Here is a 21,122-nt window from a genome sequence, read left to right on the forward strand (position 1 = left end):
TTCATGGTTTTGCTCAAAGCCATCCCAAGTTGCTCTCTTACAGCCAGAAACATATTCATTCATTCATCATTTCATTCATTCATTCACCAAGGTGGAGACTCATATTGAATATGTTCCATGTACAAAGCACAAACCACTTGCCAGGAGGAATACACAGACCCTGGCCCCAGGCCTTACACATCAGTGTAGACAAAGTACCACTTTGATTAACCATGAATATCCCCCTGGTCTGCCACAGGTGGCAGGGCAGGCCCACCAACACAAAAAGTGGTGTTCCAGAACAGTGCTGCCCACACCATCTGTGCTGAAGACCAGTGCTTTTGATTTCCCCTGAGTCGTGGACTATTGTGTGGTCCTAGTGTGCATGACTAGAACATAGCCTCCACCATAGGCAACTTACCAGAGACTTCTGCATCAACCAAACTCATCTATATTCTGTTCAATGAAACAAAACCATCCATCATGCACTTGAATGTCGTGGCAATGCCCAGCTGCCATAAAAGTTTCCAAACACTCTCCATTTCTGTTCTTAGCTTATCACAGAGCAGTACCAAACAGACCACTCATAAAATAAACCACACTTCGAGTGTGAGTTCTGGAAACTTCACATCTTATTTCAGCCATTACACGACCTTTGGCAAATTACTTATCCTCTCTGATCCTTATTTTCCTCATCCATAAAATGGGGTAAGAAAGTGCCTGTCTCACGGGGTTATTGGGCAAAATAAATGAGAATATGAAAGTAAATTGTGTAGTGCCAATGCCTGGCACACAGTAGAACACAATAAATTCCCTCAATTCCATTTCATCCCAACCTTGTGAAGTTAGTAGGAGTATTGGTTGTAAGTACCCCACAGTTATGGATAAAATACCAAAGCTGGGAAGGGGGTAGAAGAGCAGAGAGTTTATGTTTACTGTGTTCCTATTATGTGCCAAAGACTTAGCATATACTATTTTATCTAATCCTCAAAAATTCCCTGTGAATTGGGGATTATACCCATTCTGTAGATGGAAATGAAGATTCAGAGAAGTTAAATAACTTGGCCTACATCACAAAGCTAGTATATGGCTCAGTCCAGGTTAAAATCTAGACCTGTCTGATTCCAAGCCTTGTTCTTTCCACTACTTCATACTGTCTCCTTTGGCTAAAGGATGTTCTCTCTTTGGAGAAGGAATCCCATTGGCCTAAGTCAGAGGGTTACTGTGGTAAGTTGCATTCTTGTTCCCAATTATTCACTGCCTGTGGTAGGCTTCCCTGACCCTTTGACTCAGGGTGGGTCTTGTAACTTGCTTTGACCCACAGAACATCACCTGCACATCCCAGTGGAAGATTTAAGCGCCATCACCTGGTTCCACCCTTGCTCTTTCCACAAGCCCGGCATGGCCCAAATCGGGGCTGCTTCCACAACTTGGGTCCAGGAGTGCACACAACTTGGGAAAAGAACTACAGCCAACGTAAGAAGTAAGCCTTTGTTGTTGTAGACACTGAGGTTGGGGGAGGGTTGTTTGCTACCACGGTGTAACTGGTGAAAGTTCATTGATACCCACAGCTCTCCACCTCAGCTGCGTCTCAGATCCTGAAGGACACTACTGGGCAATGCCAGGACTGGGCAGCTTGGAACACCTAACATGGACGGGTGGAGTGCCCTCTCATGAACACCCTGAAACTCACCTCCCTGTTCCACTGGCAAAGCTGAAACACCTTGAGAGAGCTGTCAGTCTCTCCAGGGTGTTCAGCCAGCCTTTGGTCGGGGACAGCCCAGACTCCCTGCTTCCCCACCAGTGCCCTCCATCCTGCCTGTCCCTCAGAACCCAGCCTTTTAGGAGAAATACTTGTGGCAGCTGTCTCCTGGACAGGAAGGGCAGGGGGTGGAGCAGGATGCATCTCATGACTCAGCTGTCTGTTCAGGGAGAACTGGACCTGTTTAATATAGATAAGGGCCCTCCCCTCCTTCTCTCCCCCCTTCCCCCCTTCTCTAAATGTCATTCCTGGAGGTTAGGCTTTCTTTTGGCTTATTTTGTGTGTGTAAAAAAAAGGGGGGCCAACGTGGGGGAGCAGGGTGCCTGGGTGGCTCAGTCGGTTAAGCATCTGACTCTTGATTTTAACTCATGTCGTGATCTCACAGTTCCTGATGGAGTCCGGCATCAGGGTCCACACTGACAGCACAGAGCCTGCTTAGTTAGGATTCTCTCTCTCTCCCTCTCCCAAAATAAATAAATACATTTTTTAAAGGGGGGGGTGGTGGTAGAACCTTGGCCTGGGAATGTCTGAGGAACCCCAGCAGGAAGGGGCTGGCTATGGTGCCATGTGCTGGCCACCGTGTATCACTATCACATCTGGTCATATTTGTTCTCCGGCCTCAGAGGCTCCCACCTGGCCAATCATCAGAATCACCTGCAGGGCCTTTAACCAGCCCCACTCAGGGCCTCCTCTCATAACAAGGCAGGTTGTGTACTGCATAAAAAGGGCAAATGGAAGCCAAAGTGCAAGCTATGCTCCACAGTCCACACATGCCCTCAACTCAGGGCTGCATTCTCTAAAGGGAGGGGGGATTTTTCTTAACCTAAAGTCTCTGTCCACTTGCCAAGTCACATCCTAGCAAGACTGCTTCTGCCCAGAGAAGGCACCTTCTTCTATTTCATACAAAGTAGCAGGGACCTTGCCCATCCCCAGGAGATTCTGATTTGTGGATTGGAGAAGCCTCATTTAAGAAACCTGTCCTGGTGAGGAGGTGGGTCAGCTCTGGGAACCTTAGTCCTGAAAAACCCCTGAGCTTCTCAGCCTTCTTAGGGGGAAGGGCCCTCTGAATTCAAACGTGGGTGCCGACTGAAGACCAGCCCCATTGCTGACTACGACGGGGGCAGGGGGAGGGAAATCCTGTGCGTCCCCCAGGTGATGTGGCTCGAGCTGAATTCGGGTGTGCAAGTCAGTCTCCAGGCTGGTCTCCCACCTGCATTCAGGCCGGGTGGCATAAAAGCGTCCCCAGCCCCCACGCACCCAGCTCCGCCCTCGGGAGAGGCTATCAGTTGCTAGGTGGGGCGGTCTGCTCGGGAGATTAGAAGAGGGCGAAGCCTGCCCCAACAATCCCCAACACAGAGCTCTGAACCTAGACAAACTGAGGAGTAGGGGGTTGCTGCGGGCTTCGTGAGGTTAAAAATGCTAAGAGATGGCGTGAAGACTGAATTCTCAAAGTAGCAATCACTCACGCCCCTTTTGGGAGTTTCCAGTGAGGGGGAAGCTCGGGCCAGAACTTCCCAGGAATGGAGGCTGACGCTTCACCGCATTCCAAACGCGGAACCACGTGGGTTGGGCGGGGCAGGCGCCGCGCAGAGGTCAGCTGTGGAGGCCGAGGCAGACTTCCCACCAACACCTGGCCAGCGGGAGCCTTGGACGAAGAGTTTAAGGAGGTTCTCGGAGTGTGGAGGTGCAAGGTCCACCCCTGAAAGCGCGTGTCTCCTTAAATTTTGTGCTGCTTCTCCTGCTGGTCCCGCCCCAGTCCCAGCCTGAGTCTTGACCACTGCGGGTGCAACTTCTGAGTTACCTGGCTCCTCCACAGCTTTTGGGGTTGCCCGCCCATGTAGAAGCCCACCTCCCACGAGCAAGGTGAATCTCCTCTCACTTGAAGATCAGAAATTGAGATCTTTCCTGTTCAATTAAGGATACGTTTCCAGTAAGTGCAGACATGGAAGAAAATAGCAGACAAACAGTGGCTAAGATGGCAGACTGCATTTGATCTCCTTAAAGTGCAGATCCGACTTGAGAGAGCTATGCTGGGTCTGGGACTTTGCACTTGTAACTAGTCACCAGATGATGTTACTGTCCTTGGTTAGGAACCACAGGAGTTACTTAGCTCCCGTAAAGAGGAGACCTCGAACTCCGGTCTGGCTGCACAATTTGCAGGTTCCAATACAGAATGAAAAGGTAGGCTCCAGTTTCAAAACTTAAGAATTTCAAGGTATCAGCAGCAGACTGTTAAAACAGTCGTGGGGCCCTATGCCACTGTTGGAGCCTCACAGGGTTGTTGAGAGGATTAAAGGTTAGCCCGTAAAGCACTTAGATATCACCTGTGCATATCCTTGATCATGTCGGTGATCATTATGCCTCAGCCCCAGACAGCCTCTCCCTGAACACATGGACTGTCACACCTTACGTAGTCCAACCTTCCTTTTAGGGGGGAGGAAATTGAGCTTCCTGGGAAGAGTTCAAAGAATAAATGGTAGGTCAGAGGGACAACTTGTGAGGTCACGCTCAGAACTCAGACCTCTATGCCAGGGCTTTTCCTCCTGGGCTGTATTCAGTATGTGTGTGGGAGGGTGGGGGTGGGGGACAGGCAGCAGGAAGGTAACCTAGCATCTCAGAAATGCTGAGGGGAGGTTGAGACTAGATGGGTGCCGGTTGTCCCTGCAGGAACACAGTCCAAATCATTGGATCACACACCTGTTGGACTTTTGGGATGTATGTCCTGAGCTCCTTGGTAAGAACCTAGAATCCTGTGGGAATGGCACAGGTGCCCTCAACCACTGCCTCTTAAACAGATCCAGTTGCTGTGCTTTGTGGTTCTTGGTCTGCCCTTCAAAGTTTCTTTGCCTCCTCCCTTATTGCCACCTACTGCTGTCAGGGTGCTCATCTCCAGCAGCTACTCTATAAATTGCTTACAATCGGATTAAATTTAGAAACATAACCCAAGGTATTAGAACTGTGCAGAAAATAAGGATAAATGGTGTCTGAATGCTCTCGTCACATGATATGTGCTCCTCCAAAACTTCTCCAGGCTTTTGCTTTTTCACCTGATTTCTGATTCTGTGCTTTGTTTTGCATGAGTGAGGTTGCCAGATATTGAATTCTGGATGAATGAGTTATCACTGTAACAATAAGGAAATTGATAATAGAAAAATTGCAGGTTTTAAGAAGTATTGCCATTATTACTATTTTAGTCATCACTATTAGGACAGGAAAATTGACAGTGAATTTCTGAGGCCATTCTGAGAACAAGACCAGCTCTTCACTTCCTATTATAAATCAGGGGAAGCCATTTTACGGTAACAGTAGTGCCTTCTCTTTCTAGAGGCCACTCTCAAGACAGCTTCTATTGAAGACAGCGCTTTGCTCTTGACCCCTAATTGCACTTTCCAGACATGGGGATACAGTGTAGCCAGCAATGTGAAGATGGGGTAGTGAGTTATTCAGCCCTCAGATTTGTGTCTACCCCAAACCAGGGCATAGACCGTGGCTACCTCTTCCTTCCCTCTCTCCCTCTTACCCCTCCAGGTGTCTCATGATTGCTTAGGAAGCAAGAACTGGGTGAGCCTCAGGTGTCCGCCCAGTCAAGTAGACCTAAGGGCTGAGCAAGACAACTGTCCTCCAAGAATGGTCTTCCCCACTTCCCTCTCTAGCAGGATCCTGCTTCTCTCTCAGACCCACCTCTGTGGCCCCTCTTCTGAAGCTCTCTCCAGCTACCCCCCAGAGTTGGGGCTCAGCCTTGTATATCACTGCATCTTGGTAGAACTAATAATAGTGATAGCTGCCATATTTGGGCCACTGTGCTAAGTCATCCATTAATGCCAACAGCCCAACGAAGTAGATGCTGTTATTTGCATTTGCAGATGATGAAATGGAAGTAACTTGCCCAGCTTGTACAGGGCTGACTCCAAATTTGGGCTCAATCTTTGGGCTCAAAATGTTTACTGAATATCATATACTATGGAGACAATCTCTCAAGATGCAGACCAGAGGCCTGGGGCTCCAATGACTTCTGAGTGAAACTCATGAGTGAGTGCAAAGGAGGGAGGTGTTTGGGAGGGCAGGCATCCCTGCAGCACAATTCCAGGGAGCTGAGTCTACAGCACTGAAATGCTTTGGGGTGTCCTGGGCATTTCTCTTTGTGGCTGTGGCCCGCTCAGGACATTTGTGGCTCTTGGAAGTGGAGTCAGCTAGGAAGTCTGTCACCTATGATGCCAAGGTCTCTGGGAAGTAGGCCTGCTGGGAAAACAGTCCACGTTCCTCTCATGACCAGGAACAGCTTGAGAGACTGCCATACTTGTGAATGAGAAACCCAGGGAGGCAGACCTACTGTAGGCTCTGGAATGACCCAGTCCCCTCCTTATGTATCTTTTGTAGAGCAGACTCCCTGGTTAGCCCATTTGTTTTATCTGCCAAGTCCTTGTCTTAGCCCTTGAATCAAGGTAGCAATCAGGGTTGCATGTCCCTCTGTCCTAAGGGCTGCACACTTGTATCTTGTAGCTCTGTGTCGTCTTCTCCTTCTGCCTTAGAAGCAACACCAGGAGATCCTTTCCTCCTGGGATCCTGAGTCAGGACTAGATTCCAGGATTGTGGACCTCTTCCCTGTCCCCAGCCCTGGGTCTCACAGGTGGGGCAAGTTTGAGATCTCTGTGGTGGGTTTTCATTCTGTGACTTTACTCACCAGGTCAAGCCCTGCAAGTGGTGAGTGTCAATGAGATCATCTAGAAGGCCTGAAGGCTGGACCCATGGCCTGTCTGCTACCCGTACACGTATGCATGTGCAGGCACACACACACACACACACACACACACACACACACACACACGTGCACTCATGTGTGCCCAACTCCCGTTGATTCTCTAACTGCCAGTTTGTCCCAATCAGTGTCTTGGTCCAGGAGTGAGATGACAAGTAAAATAAACATACCTCCTCTTTACAAGTGGCTCCTTTCTCTAAGTTCCTGTTGTCCAGTAGAACTTTCTTTGCTGATGGAAATGTTCTATATCTGCTCTGTCCGACACCACGAAAGGCTATTGAGCCACTTAAAATGAGACTAGTGTAAAGAACTGAAGTTTAAATTTTATTTCATTTTAATTAGAATTTATACAGCCACCTGTGACCAGTGGCTAGCAAATCAGACAATGCAGATCTAGGGATCGTCATGTTTTCCAATAAAAACTCAGGACCCAGGGCCTGATAGGTGGGAGTAGACGTATAGGGCAATCTATTTGGAATTGGGACTGGACTGTTAATCTCTATGCTACATCTGTGCTGGAGCTCATCTTTGTCCCCCTTTTATACATTTTTATTTCTAATCCTCCCAGCAACTCTGTGAAGAAGATCATCTTTATTGTTGCAGATGAGGCAACTGAGGCCCAGAGAGCTAAGTGACAGCCTGAGCTCACACAGCACACTGGGGATCAGCCTCATCCCCAGAACTGTGTGGCTCCTGCTCTGGTTCCAAAGCGAGGCTCCTCCCACTGCCTCTCTAGGCGCTTTGAAGTCCATTCATCAGAGGGTGGCCCAGCCCTCCCACAAAGCCCTGGGTGCTGCTGCAGTAAAAAACTAGGGTAGGGAGACTTCTGAGTTCAGCCGCTGAGGGGAAGTTACTGGTGTATCCAGGAAAGGAGGGAAGTGGCCAGCGCACCCACGCAGACTGACCTGCACCCCAGCCCACAAGTGTCTTATGGAGGAGGCCAGGAGACCGCTGAGCGGGACATATGATGTCCAAGGCCTTCCTCCTGCCTGAAATTCTTTGCTTGCTGTCTGAATTCCACCAATGGTTCTTTCTCTCTCTCAACAAAATGTAGAAGAGATTCTTTAATAGCTCGATTTATGGAGAAGAAAAGGAGATTTTGATAGAGGGGAGAGTCATTTGCAAGGTAGAGTAGAGGGAAGGGCAGAACTGGGTGGAACCCCAGCATGGCACTTTAGTCAAAGAGCCTTGAAGACACAGGGTTCCCCGGGGAGGGGGGGGGGCAGTGTGGGATGAGTGAAGAAGCAGGGAACATGGCAAGGAGTATTAGTAGGCCAGATTTTGGGGAGGCAATGAAGGCAAACTTTCAACCCACCTAAACTCAGTCTGTTCCTCTCAGGGCTCTCATGCCAGCCTGGTTCTCTCATGCCCCATGGCCTTTGCATGCACAGCTCCCTGTACTCCAAGCCTTACTAGCCTCTGCTTGGCACACCCCTCCTCTTCCTCTTTCAGGTCCCAGTTTAAAGATTACTTTCTCAAGGATATCTTTCTGGCTCCCAGGCTTTATTTAATATGTATCGTGTTGCATGTTCTTACGGCATCTTCTTTCCTCCATGTGCTTAGCTCATCTTTTAATTGTTTACTTGTTATTATTTGATTAATGTCTTACTCCCTCATTGGATTCTAAGCTTCATGAAAACTAGGACTATGTGTGGTTTTACTCTTGATTTTAGCCACAGCAACTCCTCATGATGCCTGGCACATAGGCACCATTCCATAAATAAGGGCTGAATAAGTTCAGTGAATGCAGGTTAAGTGGGTCCATCCACCATGGGGCTTTCTGTCCCTTTCCACAAAGAAGTTGAGTCTGCCCAGACTGATCACCAGAACTGTGATGAGTCTGTCCCTAAGTCACTCTTAACTCCTTCATTCATACCTAGAAGAAAATCAGTTACAGTGCTTTGGGTTCCAAGTAACCAAAAGTCAATCAACAATGGCTTAAACCCTAGGGAGATGTGTTTATCTACTTAACAAGAAGCCTGGAGGTAGGTGACATCAGAGTTGACCCAATGGCTCAATGCTGCCATCACAAATCAGGCTTTTCCCAACTTCCTGCCCTGTCCTCATTCATGCATTTGTTGCCACAGCAACAAACATCATTCTCTCAAAACACTGTCTCAAGCAGGAAGGAAAGGGACAAGAAGGGATTGGGAGGGTGTTTGTTTGCAAGATGAATTTAAAGAATAAAATGACCATCTGTACCAGCCTCTAGGATAGTACTTAACAACATGGTTTTGCAGTTAATTCTTTATCTATGAGCACCCCTCCCCAGTAACCTCCCCGACCAGCTTTTTCCTAACAGAGGCTATTTCGGGAATGCCCTTCATGAGCCTCTAGCACAGTCCCCAGGCAGCCATGGTGCTTGCAGAAGGGGGAAACCAAGAGTGAGAGAGACCGGGAAGGTCTGAAGTGGGGATATGGGCTGTGTCCATTGCCAGAACTGGGGAACTTGGAGGGAAAGTGGGCATCAGGGCGCTCATAGCACAGGAAACAGGAAGTGATGAGTCTGAGAGGAGAAGGGGGAGAGCTGTGGTGATTACTGGCACAGTTGGTAAGGAGCTGTAAAAAAAAAAAAAAAAAAAAAAAAAAGGGAAGGGTGTAGACCCAGGGGTTTGTGCCAGTCCAGCTTCCTATATGTCCTGACGTTTTCTTCCATCTCAGTGAGTGTTGTTTCCTTCCAGAGAGGGCAAGTATATGGCTGTCCCTCTCCTCAGAAGCATCCAAGTGCAAATGAATCCTTGGTGGGTATTTCTATGGCTCCTGCAGTATTTGGAGCGATGAAAGGAATTGAAATCCTCTTCTCCATTCTCACCTATTATGGTCCTGTGGAATTGAATACCAATAGCAGGCAGGGGAGAGAAGCTAAAATATTGAGGGTTGTTAAGAGAGAAGGAAGTAAAACCACTGATCCCACCCCCCCCCCCCCACTCCCATTTTCCCCCTCATTTCCATTCTCAACATCTGGCATTCTCTCTTGGGTCGTGACCTGCCTGAACAGGGTCCCTACTGAGGCTTCCATGGAGGGGTGAATCTGACAGGGTTGGGTTGGCTCTTGGGGTGCCATTGGACCAGAAAGGACCCTCTGCTGTGACCCTACTTTGTGCCTAGAAGTTGGTTCCGCATGGTCCTGGCTCAGCTCTTGTCCATCAGGGAAGTCCGAGGCCCCCTCCACTGCATCCTCGCCTTTCTCTGCCTTAATTCTTCTCAAGTCCTACTTGGAAAGGAGGGACATCATCCCAACAGGCTCAACTGCTGTATTGTGCCTGGAGAAACAAAGTTTAATACTGCAAATGAAACCATTTTAATGGCTGCTTTGTGCTGCCCCAAATAAAACATCTCTAAGTGGTTTCTCAAGATAACACATCAAAAACCAAAACACACTGAACATCCAACATTTAAAATATTCAGTATGACTCTCAGATTACCTTTTCCTGTGGAAACACAATCAGAACAATGGTCGCTAGGATACTCTGCACACAAGGGAGTGTATTGTTGGGTCTGATAACATCTCAGCTGAGCTACCGAGGGAGGAGGATGTCAGCCTCACCCTTGGGGTTTTCAGTGATCTCAGCAAAGTTAGGAACCAAAAACTGGGGACCATGACTGAGTCCTTTGAAAGTGTGGGACCCTATGTATCTTGCTGTGATGGATGTTTCATTGCCTGCTGCCACCTTCACTATAGGGACAATTGGTAAGCCTCTCAAATGGCCAAGTGTGAGTACGTTTCATAGCATCAGAGAAAGGGCAGACTTTGTGCTGATTTGGGGAAGGGAGTGGTGGTGGATAGTCTGGTTTTAAGAGGAACTTAAAGTCTAAGGACTCCTGGGGTTTGTGGCTTGGAAGCGAAGGCAGCTCAGGGCAGTTCTGGTCCTGAGGCGTGTCCAGGGAGCCAGGACCTCCATGTGAAGAGGGGAGAGTGTGCACAAGCTGAGTGAAGGGGACTGTCATTTTCCAGCCACACTCTCTAATCTCTGGCTAGAGCAAGGACCCAAAGCCCTGGAGGAGTCAGAGCTCACCAGTCTTCCCTTGTTTCTCCAAGCTCCAGGACCCTCTCCACCTATTAGGAGAAATTAGATGAGTCAAGGGAAACTGAAAGGTAGAGTGTTGGAGGTGGCTGGGGAAGGGTTGCGTAGATAATATGCTTGAGGTGGCTGAAGACTATGGGAAGACAGGGGGCATATTCAAGCAGAAAAGCTGCACTGTCATTTTTGTGACAGTGCCTTATAACTGTAAAGCACTATCCAAATGGCTTTTGTAAAATCTTCCTGTTGTCTCTGCCCATTTTAAGAGAACGTCTGCCCAGCGGCCACTAGGAGGCAGCCAAGTCCCATGCAGTTGAGGTATCCCTGGCAAGTAAGGTCCACCACTCCAGGAGGGCCAGAGGGACAGCCCTCATGGGCTGTGGCCATGGAAATTCAGCCAACCCAAGGCACAGGGGCTCCAAGGCCAAACTTAAGCAGGCCAAACTTAAGGCCAAACCTTTGTCAATGCCCCTCTCCTTACTCTCTAGCATCCTCGTATCTCACCCAAAGCACACTTAGAGCTTCTTGTCTGCCACCCAGGACCCCACCCACCTTCTGTCTCACACAGAACTCATGGCAGGACTGACCTGCCCCAACCAGTTCCAGTTCTTATTCCCTCAGGTTCTACTAAAATATTGGCCCATCTGAGAAACTCATTTGCACTGCATGGCTGAAGACAATTTACTATTTACTTTTTTCTTTCTTTAAATGTTTATTTTTAAGAGAGGGAGAGAGCACGTGAGGGGCAGAGAGAGGGGGAGAAAGAGAATCCCAAGCAGGTTCTGTGCTGTCAGTGCAGAGCCCAATGTGGGGCTTGAACCCACAAACCATAAGATCACGAACTGGGCCAAAAATCAAGAGTTAGACACTTAACCCACTGAGTCACCCAGGTGCCCAGATAATTTGCTATTTAGCACTTCCAAAAATACTCTTACTTGAGGGGATTTGAACCTTAACAGTGATGGTATAAACTTAGTTTCCTCAAGCGCCTGTATGGAGGGGCTATAGTAATTATAAGGAATATATTTTTCTGGCATGTTCTGCTACTGTTACGGGACCATTCACAAAGTCTCTTGCACATTTCTGGGAGTCTCCAGAAGGTATCTTATAGGAGCTCCGCTCGTGCCCCAGGCCTCCAGTCAGCGTGGGGGGATGCTTCCGACTGTTTCTAATGAAACAACAGAGGGACCACTCCCCCATCCACCTACCTACACATGTACTCTCAAGTGTTCCAAGGCCAAAATGATATCTTGCTCCCCAATATCATAAAAATATTCACAGCCGGCACTTGTGCAGCACTTATCATATGCCTGGCACTTTGCTAAGTTCTTATATACACTATTCTCCACAACAACCCAGTAGGGGGAACTATCATCCTTACTCCTGTTTCACAAATGGAGGATTTGAGGCCCAGAGATGTTAAGTACTTTGACCAAGATCACACAGCTGATAAATGGAAGAGGCAAGATTCAAACCCAGGCAATCTGGCTCCGCAGCTAGGTTTTTAACCAGTGCACACAATGCCTCTTCAGACAGCTCCAGAAACTGCAATTTCAGCCTCCTCACAGCCTCCTTTCTCACTGGCACTGCCCAGTACTTGCCCTGCCCAGTACTTCCCCTTCCTGCAGACCTCTGAATCTGTTTTTCAGGTAGGCCTAAGGGCCTGGCATTCCTTCCTTCCTTCCTTCAGTGTTAGTTATTTACCAGGATGCTCCACAGACCAGCTCCCCACAGCGCCTCCCTACTGCTGCCTGGGATCTAGGACAGGAGACAGAGATGGGCTTTGGTCTGCAGAAGCCGGATGAACTTTGGCAACCTCTCTTATCTTGCCCTTTAGGCAGCTACCTCATGTGATTATCCTAATGTTGGTTCTCATGGCAAGTGGAATTATCCCATTAGGACTAAAGGGATCATAGAATCCTAGAGTCAGAGGAATATTAAGGTTCAAGACCTGTCCTCTCTTTTTATATGAAATAAGTGCCTGCAGGGGTGAAATACTTCATTCAAGTTCACAAAACTCAAGTAGGCTAAAGCCATGACTAGAAACCAACCAACCAGATTATTCTGCTAACAACAACGTCTAACATTTATTCAACACTTACTACACGCTGGGTGCCAACACTAAACCCCATAAATGCATTATCTTGTTTAACTCAATGTTCCTGTGGCCTAGCTCTGTTCTGTATTTTTCAAATGAGAAACCAATTCCAAGAGACTAAATAGCTTGCTCAAGATCACATGGTCTTTAAGCTACAGGGCTGGGATTGAACCCAGGTCTGTCTGTTTTTAATTATTTATTTTATCTCATTTTATTTTTTTAATTTACATTCAAGTTATCATACAGTGCAACAATGATTTCAGGGGTAGATTCCTTAATGCCCCTTACCCATTTAAACATCCCCTCTCCCACAACCCCTCCAGCAACCCTCTGTTTGTTCTCCATATTTAAGAGTGTTTTATGTTTTGTCCCCCTCCCTGTTTTTATATTATTTTTGCTTCCCTTCCCTTAAGTTCATCTGTTTTGTATCTTAAAGCCCTCATATGAGTGAAGTTATATGATATTTGTCTTTCTCTAATTTCCCTTAGAATAATACCCTCTAGTTCCATCCACATAGTTGCAAATGGCAAGATTTCATTCTTTTTGATTGCCGAGTAATACTCCATTGTATATATATACCACATCTTCTTTATCCATTCATCTATCAATGGACATTTGGGCCCTTTCCATACTTTGGCTGTTGTTGATAGTGCTGCTATAAACATTGGGGTGCATGTGTCCCTTTGAAACATTGCATACCTGTATCCCTTGGATAAATACCTAGTGTTGCAATTGCTGGGTTGTAGGGTAGTTCTATTTTTAATTTTTTGAGGAACCTCCACACTCTTTTCTATAGTGGCTGCACCAGCTTGCATTCCCAGCAGCAATGCAAAAGAGATCTTCTTTCTCTGCATCCTCCCCAACATCTGTTGTTGCCTGAGTTGTCAATGTTAGTCATTCTGACAGGTGTGAGGTGGCATCTCATTGGGGTTTTGATTTTTATTTCCCTGATGATGAGTGATGTTGAGCATTTTTTCATATGTTGGTTGACCATCTGGATGTCTTCTTTGGAGAAGTGTGTATTCATATCTTTTGCCCATTTCTTCACTGGGTTATTTGTTTTTGGCGTGTTGAGTTTGATAAGTTCTTTATAGATTTTGGATACTAACCCTTTATCTGATATGTTGTTTGCAAATATCTTCTCCCATTCTGTCGGTTGCCTTTTAGTTTTGCTGATTGTTTTCCTTCGCTGTGCAGAAGCTTTTTATTTTGATGAGGTCCCAGTAGTTCATTTTTGCTTTTGTTTCCCTTGCTTCCAGAGATGTGTTGAGTAAGAAGTTGCTGCGGCCAAGGTCAAAGAGGTTTTTGCCTGCTTTCTCCTCAGGGATTTTGATGGCTTCCTGTCTTACATTTAGGTCTTTCATCCATTTTGAGTTTATTTTTGTGTGTGGTGTAAGAAAGTGGTCCAGGTTCTTTCTTCTGCATGTCGCTGTCCAGTTTTCCCAGCACCACTTGCTGAAGATACTGTCTTTATTCCATTGGATAGTCTTTCCTGCTTTGTCAAAGATTAGTTGGCCGTATGTTTGTGGGTGCACATTAAATATTCTTTAACATATTATTTCCATTACTACATGGAACAAAAGAGGAACAGTGAGAAGTAAGTTTCCCTCACACCCTTTTACCCTGTTCCTCCAACCTCACAGACAACCACTATTGATTGGTAACATCCGCCCGACACTTTACAGTTTTAAACAATAATTTCCCAGAAATTATCTCATCAGATTCCAGCAACAGCTTCCTAAAATATGTTAGGCATAAGTTTTTATTGTCTCCTTTTACAAATTGGGAGCCTAGCTCAAAGAGATTATAACTTGCTCACTTAGGCTTCTAGTAAATGGCAGAGCCAAGATTAAGACCCTGGTCATCTGAGACCACCTTCTGAACCTTTTGAAATACACCACACTACCTCCCTTAGTGAAAGAGTCTTGGGTTTTTAGAACTTGGAATATGCCATAAATAGTTTGCCTTCTACAGAGAGAGACTTTTAGTTGGTCAGGAAACAGGAAAAACCTCATCATTTCTTAAGTATTTACATTCCAGAGTGAACTGTTCATTCCCTGCTTTGGGGCAGATTTACAAAGACACTTCCCTGTGTTTTAGAGAATTCTACAATTAAAATCATTGGGGTGCTTTCAGGCGAGACCAAGGATCCTGTGTGGACTGGTTTTCTAGGGCCACCATAACAAAGTACCACAGACTGGGTGGCTTAAATCAATAGAAACTTCTTCTCTCTGCTCTGGAGGCTAGAAGTCTAGAAGGTGTTGGTAGTGTTGGTTCTTTCTGGAGGCTCAGAGGGAGAATCTGTTTCAGGTCTCCAGGCCTCTCCTGGCTTCTGCTGCTTGTCAGGTGTCCTTGGGATTCCTTGGTCCAATCTTTGCCTCTGTTGTCTCATAGCCTTCACCCGTGTGTGTGTGTGTGTGTGTGTGTGTGTGTGTGTGTGTGTCTGTCTGTCTGCCTGTTTGTCTGTCTATCCGCCTGTCTTTGCCTATGTCTCTGTTATCCCTTTTATCAAGACATCAGTCATTGGATTTAGGGCCCATTCTAATCCAGGCATGACCTCATCTTAACTAACTATATCCACAAAGATCATATTTCCAAGTAAGTTCACATTCTGAGGTCCTTCGTGGACATGAGTTTTGAGAGGATGCTTATTCAACCTAGTATACTGTGTCTTCCTGTTTTAATTAATGAATGGAATATGCTGAGTCCTGGAGGCAGGACAATTCTGCCCATCTTAAGGGAGGGAAAGGAAAGGGGAGAAAGATAAATGGAGGACTCCTCAGAGGAGCATACAGATTACTGCTGGCTGAAACCAAGAAACAGCATGAGCTGGGTTGGGCTGGGCTTGGGGGGACAGTGTATCATTTTATTGCAAGGCTTTTGGGTCAAAATGCTTGTGTTTTAGTGAACATGAGAATGAGAATAGGAGTGAGGTGGAGAGAAGAAAGGAGAGAGCTGGCTTAGTCACAAGAATAATCTCCTCCTGACCCCCGCAACAGTAAATAGCTGGGGCCAAGTCCTAGGCAGATAAAGAGGAGATAACAGCTAATCAAACCTTAACACACACTGTAGGTTCCTTTTCTGCATTGAAAAAAAGAACAACAAAAAGCAAACCAACAAAAAGTAAATAGCTGGGAATTAATTTAACTTGGAATAAATGATTTTTTTCAAAGAAAATGTTAAGGTGTAAAGGAAAACATGAGTGAATGAAGAGCTATACTTTTTTTTTTAGTTTGTTTGTTTGTTTATTGGGGGAGAGAGAGAGATAGAGAATCCCAAGCAGGCTCCATGCTGTCAGTGCAGAGCCTGATGTGGGGCTCCAGCTCACAAACCATGAAATCATGACCTGAGCCAAAGTCAGACGCTTAACTGACTGAGCCACTGAGGTGCCCCTGAAGAGCTGCACCTTGATCTTGATTGTGAAATCTAAATAAAGTTAAGATTACAGTAGAATATAAAGACAATGAGCTGCATTGCAGGGCTTAACAAATAAATAGTAAAACTCATCTGGAGTATGAATGGGCAAAATATTTAGAAAAAAAAATGTTTTAGGGAACTTAAAATAACCAGATAGCTATCACTACAATCTATCAGGGTAAAGACAATAAAAATTGACGAGGGAAATATACTGAAAAAATAGATTGAAGGTATTTAGGAACTTTATGTAAGATGAATAAGCATCAACACAATGCTATAAGAATCATTATTGAATAAATATCATCTAAATAGTGAGACGTCCGCATGAATCAGAATGAGCTTATATTCATATTTTTCACCTCGTGCACTACAATACATTTCAAATGGGTCATAAAAAGCCAGAGAAGACAATGGAAAAGCAAATGTGTTTCAACCATGAAGAGGAGAAACCATTTTGACTATTGACGAAAGAGATATCACAGACAGGGTAGATGGATCCAAATGTGTTTTTAAGAGCCTTTTGTGCCACTGAATGTAATAAAGCAAACACAAAAATGAAAGCCACAGAAGGAGGAGAATTCTATGTGGCAAATAAAGCTTTTTATCCAAAATAGCTAAGGAATTGATATAACTGTAAAAGGCCAGTATCCTGTTCCTTTTTTGATAAGTAGTCAAAGGAAGTGAGCACATCATTTACACACCAACCTCTACATAGAAAAATGTGCAGCCCCACTATAAATCTTGAACTTGCAGTTTTAGCAACTTGTATATTGTTATAAAAATCAATTTAAATGCTAAAACTTAATGTTCAATTATTCAAATTCCCTGGAGACTAATTTGGCAAAAACTACAAAGTAATTCCTATCCTTTGATTCCATAATACTTCTTTTATAAGGAAATGTCTAAAGAAAATAATGTAAAAGAAAAAAATCATTACTACAAAGTTTTCATTACAGTATTATTTAAATAGGAAAACATTAGAAACCAACCATTTGCACAATGACTTCTAAGTCAGTACCTTTCAAAGGGTGGGGCAGGGGCATCTTATGACCCTCTAACCAGAATCCCCTGGGATGGTGTAGAAAGACAGGTTCTTGGGTCACACTTCAGACCTCGTAAATCATAATCTGAAGGGGGCCTAGGAATATTCATTTTATCAGGCAGGCTAGATGACTCATAATTGCCCTGTTGTGAGAGCCACTATACTGTAAGCCAACCACAGTGCGGGGGGGGGGGGGGGGGGGCATTTGGAGGACCAAACTGTGTTTGAAGCAACAGCCCCTGTGCATGCACAGAAATGAAAAGGGAATAAATTATGAGGACTGCAGAGAGAATACCCAGCTCTGTGGGCAGCAAATGCACTTGTGTGAGATGGCCACAGAGCAGTGGCCACAACAGGACAGAGTAACAGAGCACTCACTGGGTGCTCATCATGTTGTATTTTGTTCTATAAATTGTTTTTAAACTCCATTGTGGTAATACAAGTTTTCAGGTATTTGTCAAACTCCTAGGAGGGTCACATGAAGAGTTAACAGAACACTGGATTTTTTTTTTTTTAACTATTTTCCTTTTTTTTTTTTTTTTTTTTTTTGAGCTTATTTTGTGAGAGAGTGCTCACGTGCACACACACGCATACACGTGCGCATGCCAGGGAGGGGGAGAGAGGGGAAGAGAGAGAGAGAGAGAGAGAGAGAGAGAGAGAATGAGAATATGAATATCCCAAGCAGGCTCCACACAGTGCAGACCCCAATGCCAGGTTCGACTCATGAACCATGAGATCATGACCTGAGCTGAAATCAAGAGTCGGTTGTTTGACTGAGCCACCCAGGCACCCCTGGAATACCAGATCTTTAGGGTCCCCGCCTCAAAGCATCCTTGCCTGGATGTCACCCCCTGTCCTTTTCCTCCCTTGGGCCCCCAGATCCTGGGTGATAACAGGTCTTTTCTGCCTTGGATTTGATCCAAGGCCTGGCATCTCATAAGTGTCATCCCACTATACCCTTGGTCATGTCTCATGTTGGATCTTGCTGTGTGGGATGAGCGCATCAGGACATTTTTCTGATCACCCATTTTTGCACCAAATTGAGAGCAGGGGGAGAGATCAGAAGGCAGCATGGTGGAGACTGTTAAGTATTGACTTTTCAGGATAAACAGAGGAGATGGGGAGTGTTGCAAATGCGATTCTGAACTTCTCTGGCTCCCAGACGATTCTTACTTTCCTGTGGGCTGATCCCTGAGGTGCAGAAATGCCACTGTGGCTCTGCTTCCCACAGAAGCCTCTTTCCTGGAACCTACAGATCCATTCTTGCCTGAAGCCTTGGGGCTTCTTGCCAGGATCTGTGGATTTCACAAGATACTACTTTCCAGTCAAGGTTGGCCAGCCTCCCCCATGAAGGCTGGGCAAATGCCCAGGATGCCAGGCCAGTGGGCATCTATGTAGGAAGGGAGAGTCTACTTTGTACCACAGAGTAGCTGGAGGAGAGGGGGGCAGCAAGGCAACAACATACCCCAGGTTTCATTCTTGATGTCCTGCAGCCCTGGGGGAGAATCTAAACTCTTCCTTTCAAACCGCATCATTTCCCTGGCCCTGAAATACCAAGTTTCACCTCTTCCTGGATACCTGACCACTTCTCCCCTGGGTGGTACCCATTCTTTAAATTTTAAAAAAAAAATTTTTTTTTTTGAGAGAGAGACAGAGTACAAGCAGGGAAGGGGCAGAGACAGACAGAGACATAGAATCCAAAGCAGGCTCCAGGGGCTTGAACTCCTGAACAGTGAGATCATGACCTGAGCCGAAGTCAGACGCTCAACTGACTGAGGCACCCAGGCACCCCTGGGTGGTACCCGGTCTTTAGCAGCTTCGCACAGTCCAGCAGAGGGGGTGCCTTTTCTCTAAGGGAGATCAGACTAGGGAAAGAGTTCTCTCAGGATGTCAGAATAGGTGCTTGGGAGCTGTCACTCCTCCCAGCCTCCATCTGCCACCCCATAACCTCGCTGCCACCTTCAGACCTTGTGTAAGCCCTCCTCATGAGGTCAGAAACCAGCTCTGAGAGTGGATTCAGCACTTTCCCAGCCTCCTGTGTGGTGACCTACCCTCTGGAGGAAGAGAGCAGAGGAGCAGAAGCGGGCAGGGTGGGGGGCAAGAAGAGACACTGGGATGGGATCCTATTGTGACCTGCGGAATAGATCTTTCATCTTTTATCCAAAAGTATTTATTGAGTGCCTACTGTGTGCCAAATGCTGCATAAGGAAGCTACAACCATGAAAAGACAGACATGACCTTGCCTTCATGGACATTACAGTCCAGTGAACTCAAGGCAAAAAATAGGCAAAGTCAGGGAATGACATGTTTATATTATAATGAGGGCTCAAAGGAAATAAACAGGTACTGTGATAGAAAATAAAGTAAAATTCTGCTTCCGATAAGATGGTCAGGGAAGGCCTCTCTGAGTCTGGGTGATAGAAGCAGTTGACAGGGAATAGCACAAGGCTGAGATACCAGCAGGTGCAAAGGTCCTTCAGTAGAAAAGAGCTTGGTCTGGTCTAGGAACTGCAGTCTCATTGGAGTTGGGGTTCAGTGAGTGAAGGCAAGACCTGTGGCCTGAGATGGTTGGAGGGGTGGGTAGGGACCAGACCAATCAGACTAAGTTTAGGGATTTTTATTTTTGTCTGAGGAGAGCAGAAAATCGTTGAAGGTCTTTAAGCAAGGGACCCTTTGTGGCTTACATTTTCAAGTATCACTGTGGCTGCAGGTCTGGGAACAGGCTTTAGGGGCAGGAGTGGGAGAAAGAAGAACATTTAGGAACCCCTGCAGTGTCCAAGTGAAAGAGGATGCTGCTTGGAATTGTTGGTGGAGTTGAGAGAGAGGTGGGGATTTGGAGACGTGTTTGGAAGGTTGGACCCAGAGGACGTGCTGCTGGGCTGGAGTAGGTGATGGGGAGGAGTCAGGCTGAATCTCTGACTTCCAGCTTGAGCAGCCCAGTGCTGGGTGGTGCCATTTACCAAGGTGGGGAAGGTTGGTAGGGGCCAGGGGGACAAGGAGTGGGGAGCGGGAACAGGACAATGTCTTCAGACCTGCCCTGACTCCAAAGTCAAGGAAGTTATTATCTCATCTTCCTTCCCAGCCTCAAGTAAGGCCTGTTAACCCAATTTTACAGGTTAAGCCCAATGAGTCAAGGGTTTGGGCTGAGAGATAACACCAAAAAGTCCATCTGCCATCTGTGTTCTGCATCCAGTCTAACACCCTACCCAGCCCAGCTATGGAACCCTCTCCCAGAGATCTCCCCAAGGCCACTTTGACCCATCTTGGCAAAGCTCCCAGGGTAGGATGCTCTGGCCCCAAGATATTTTGTCCCATTCCTAATCTCCCCTTGAGCCTTCCTCCTTTTCTCAGAAGGCCTTTTCCAGTGCCCTCCCTCTGTGCCTGTGTCCTTATCTACAAAGTGAAGATAACAATCACACCTATCTCATAAGCTTGTTGTGAAATGAAAGTGAGTTAGCTTTTTAAACATGAAACAAGTAAAGCATTTAGAATCGTGTCAGGAATAGGCTCTTGGCCATATTTTAGTAGTAGTAGCAGCAGTAGCAGTAGGTTTTCATCAGTGTGTGTGCTTGAGGAGGAAATGTCTCCTTATTAGAGTAGACACTTCTGTTTTCTCAGCTGCGGAAGGAGGAAAGAATCGCTAAGGGCTAGGCTAGTGACAAGTCACAGACTGACAATTTTGAAAGAAGGTGCAGAGCTGGAAGATTAATGCTACCATATTGGAGCTTGAAGATGGACCCAAGAGTTCATGAAATGTAAAAGTCTCCAAACCCCAGGCACCAGAGCAGTACCAGTACACAATGATGTTTTCTCCAGTCTAGGGCAATATGGAGAAAAAATACAAATGATACAGTGGGTTTTTCTTAAAATCCAGCTTAATTCTGTTTTTTAATTTTGAGATGTTGTCCTTCATACTTTCAACATTAAAATATTCTCTATAAAATGTTAGTGATAGTTGTGGGTGACATGGTTATTTGCAATGATATTAACTGGCCCATGAAATCCAAAATCTGGAACGACTCGTCTTTTTACAAATGGAGAAACTA

General features: G+C 46.1%; 1 long non-coding RNA gene across 1 annotated transcript; it reads left to right on the forward strand.

The window, feature by feature from the left end:
* Window positions 1–3,374: 3,374 nt before the first annotated feature.
* On the forward strand, window positions 3,375–7,002 carry LOC109268290 (uncharacterized). Its single transcript, XR_002080563.2, has 3 exons — window positions 3,375–3,922; window positions 4,409–4,475; window positions 6,426–7,002. It is a non-coding gene; the product is annotated as an uncharacterized LOC109268290 (long non-coding RNA).
* Window positions 7,003–21,122: the final 14,120 nt, after the last annotated feature.

The sequence above is a fragment of the Panthera pardus genome, unplaced genomic scaffold, assembly GCF_024362965.1.
Source record: "Panthera pardus isolate Hobbes unplaced genomic scaffold, ASM2436296v1 HiC_scaffold_24, whole genome shotgun sequence".
NCBI classification, from domain to species: domain Eukaryota; kingdom Metazoa; phylum Chordata; class Mammalia; order Carnivora; family Felidae; genus Panthera; species Panthera pardus.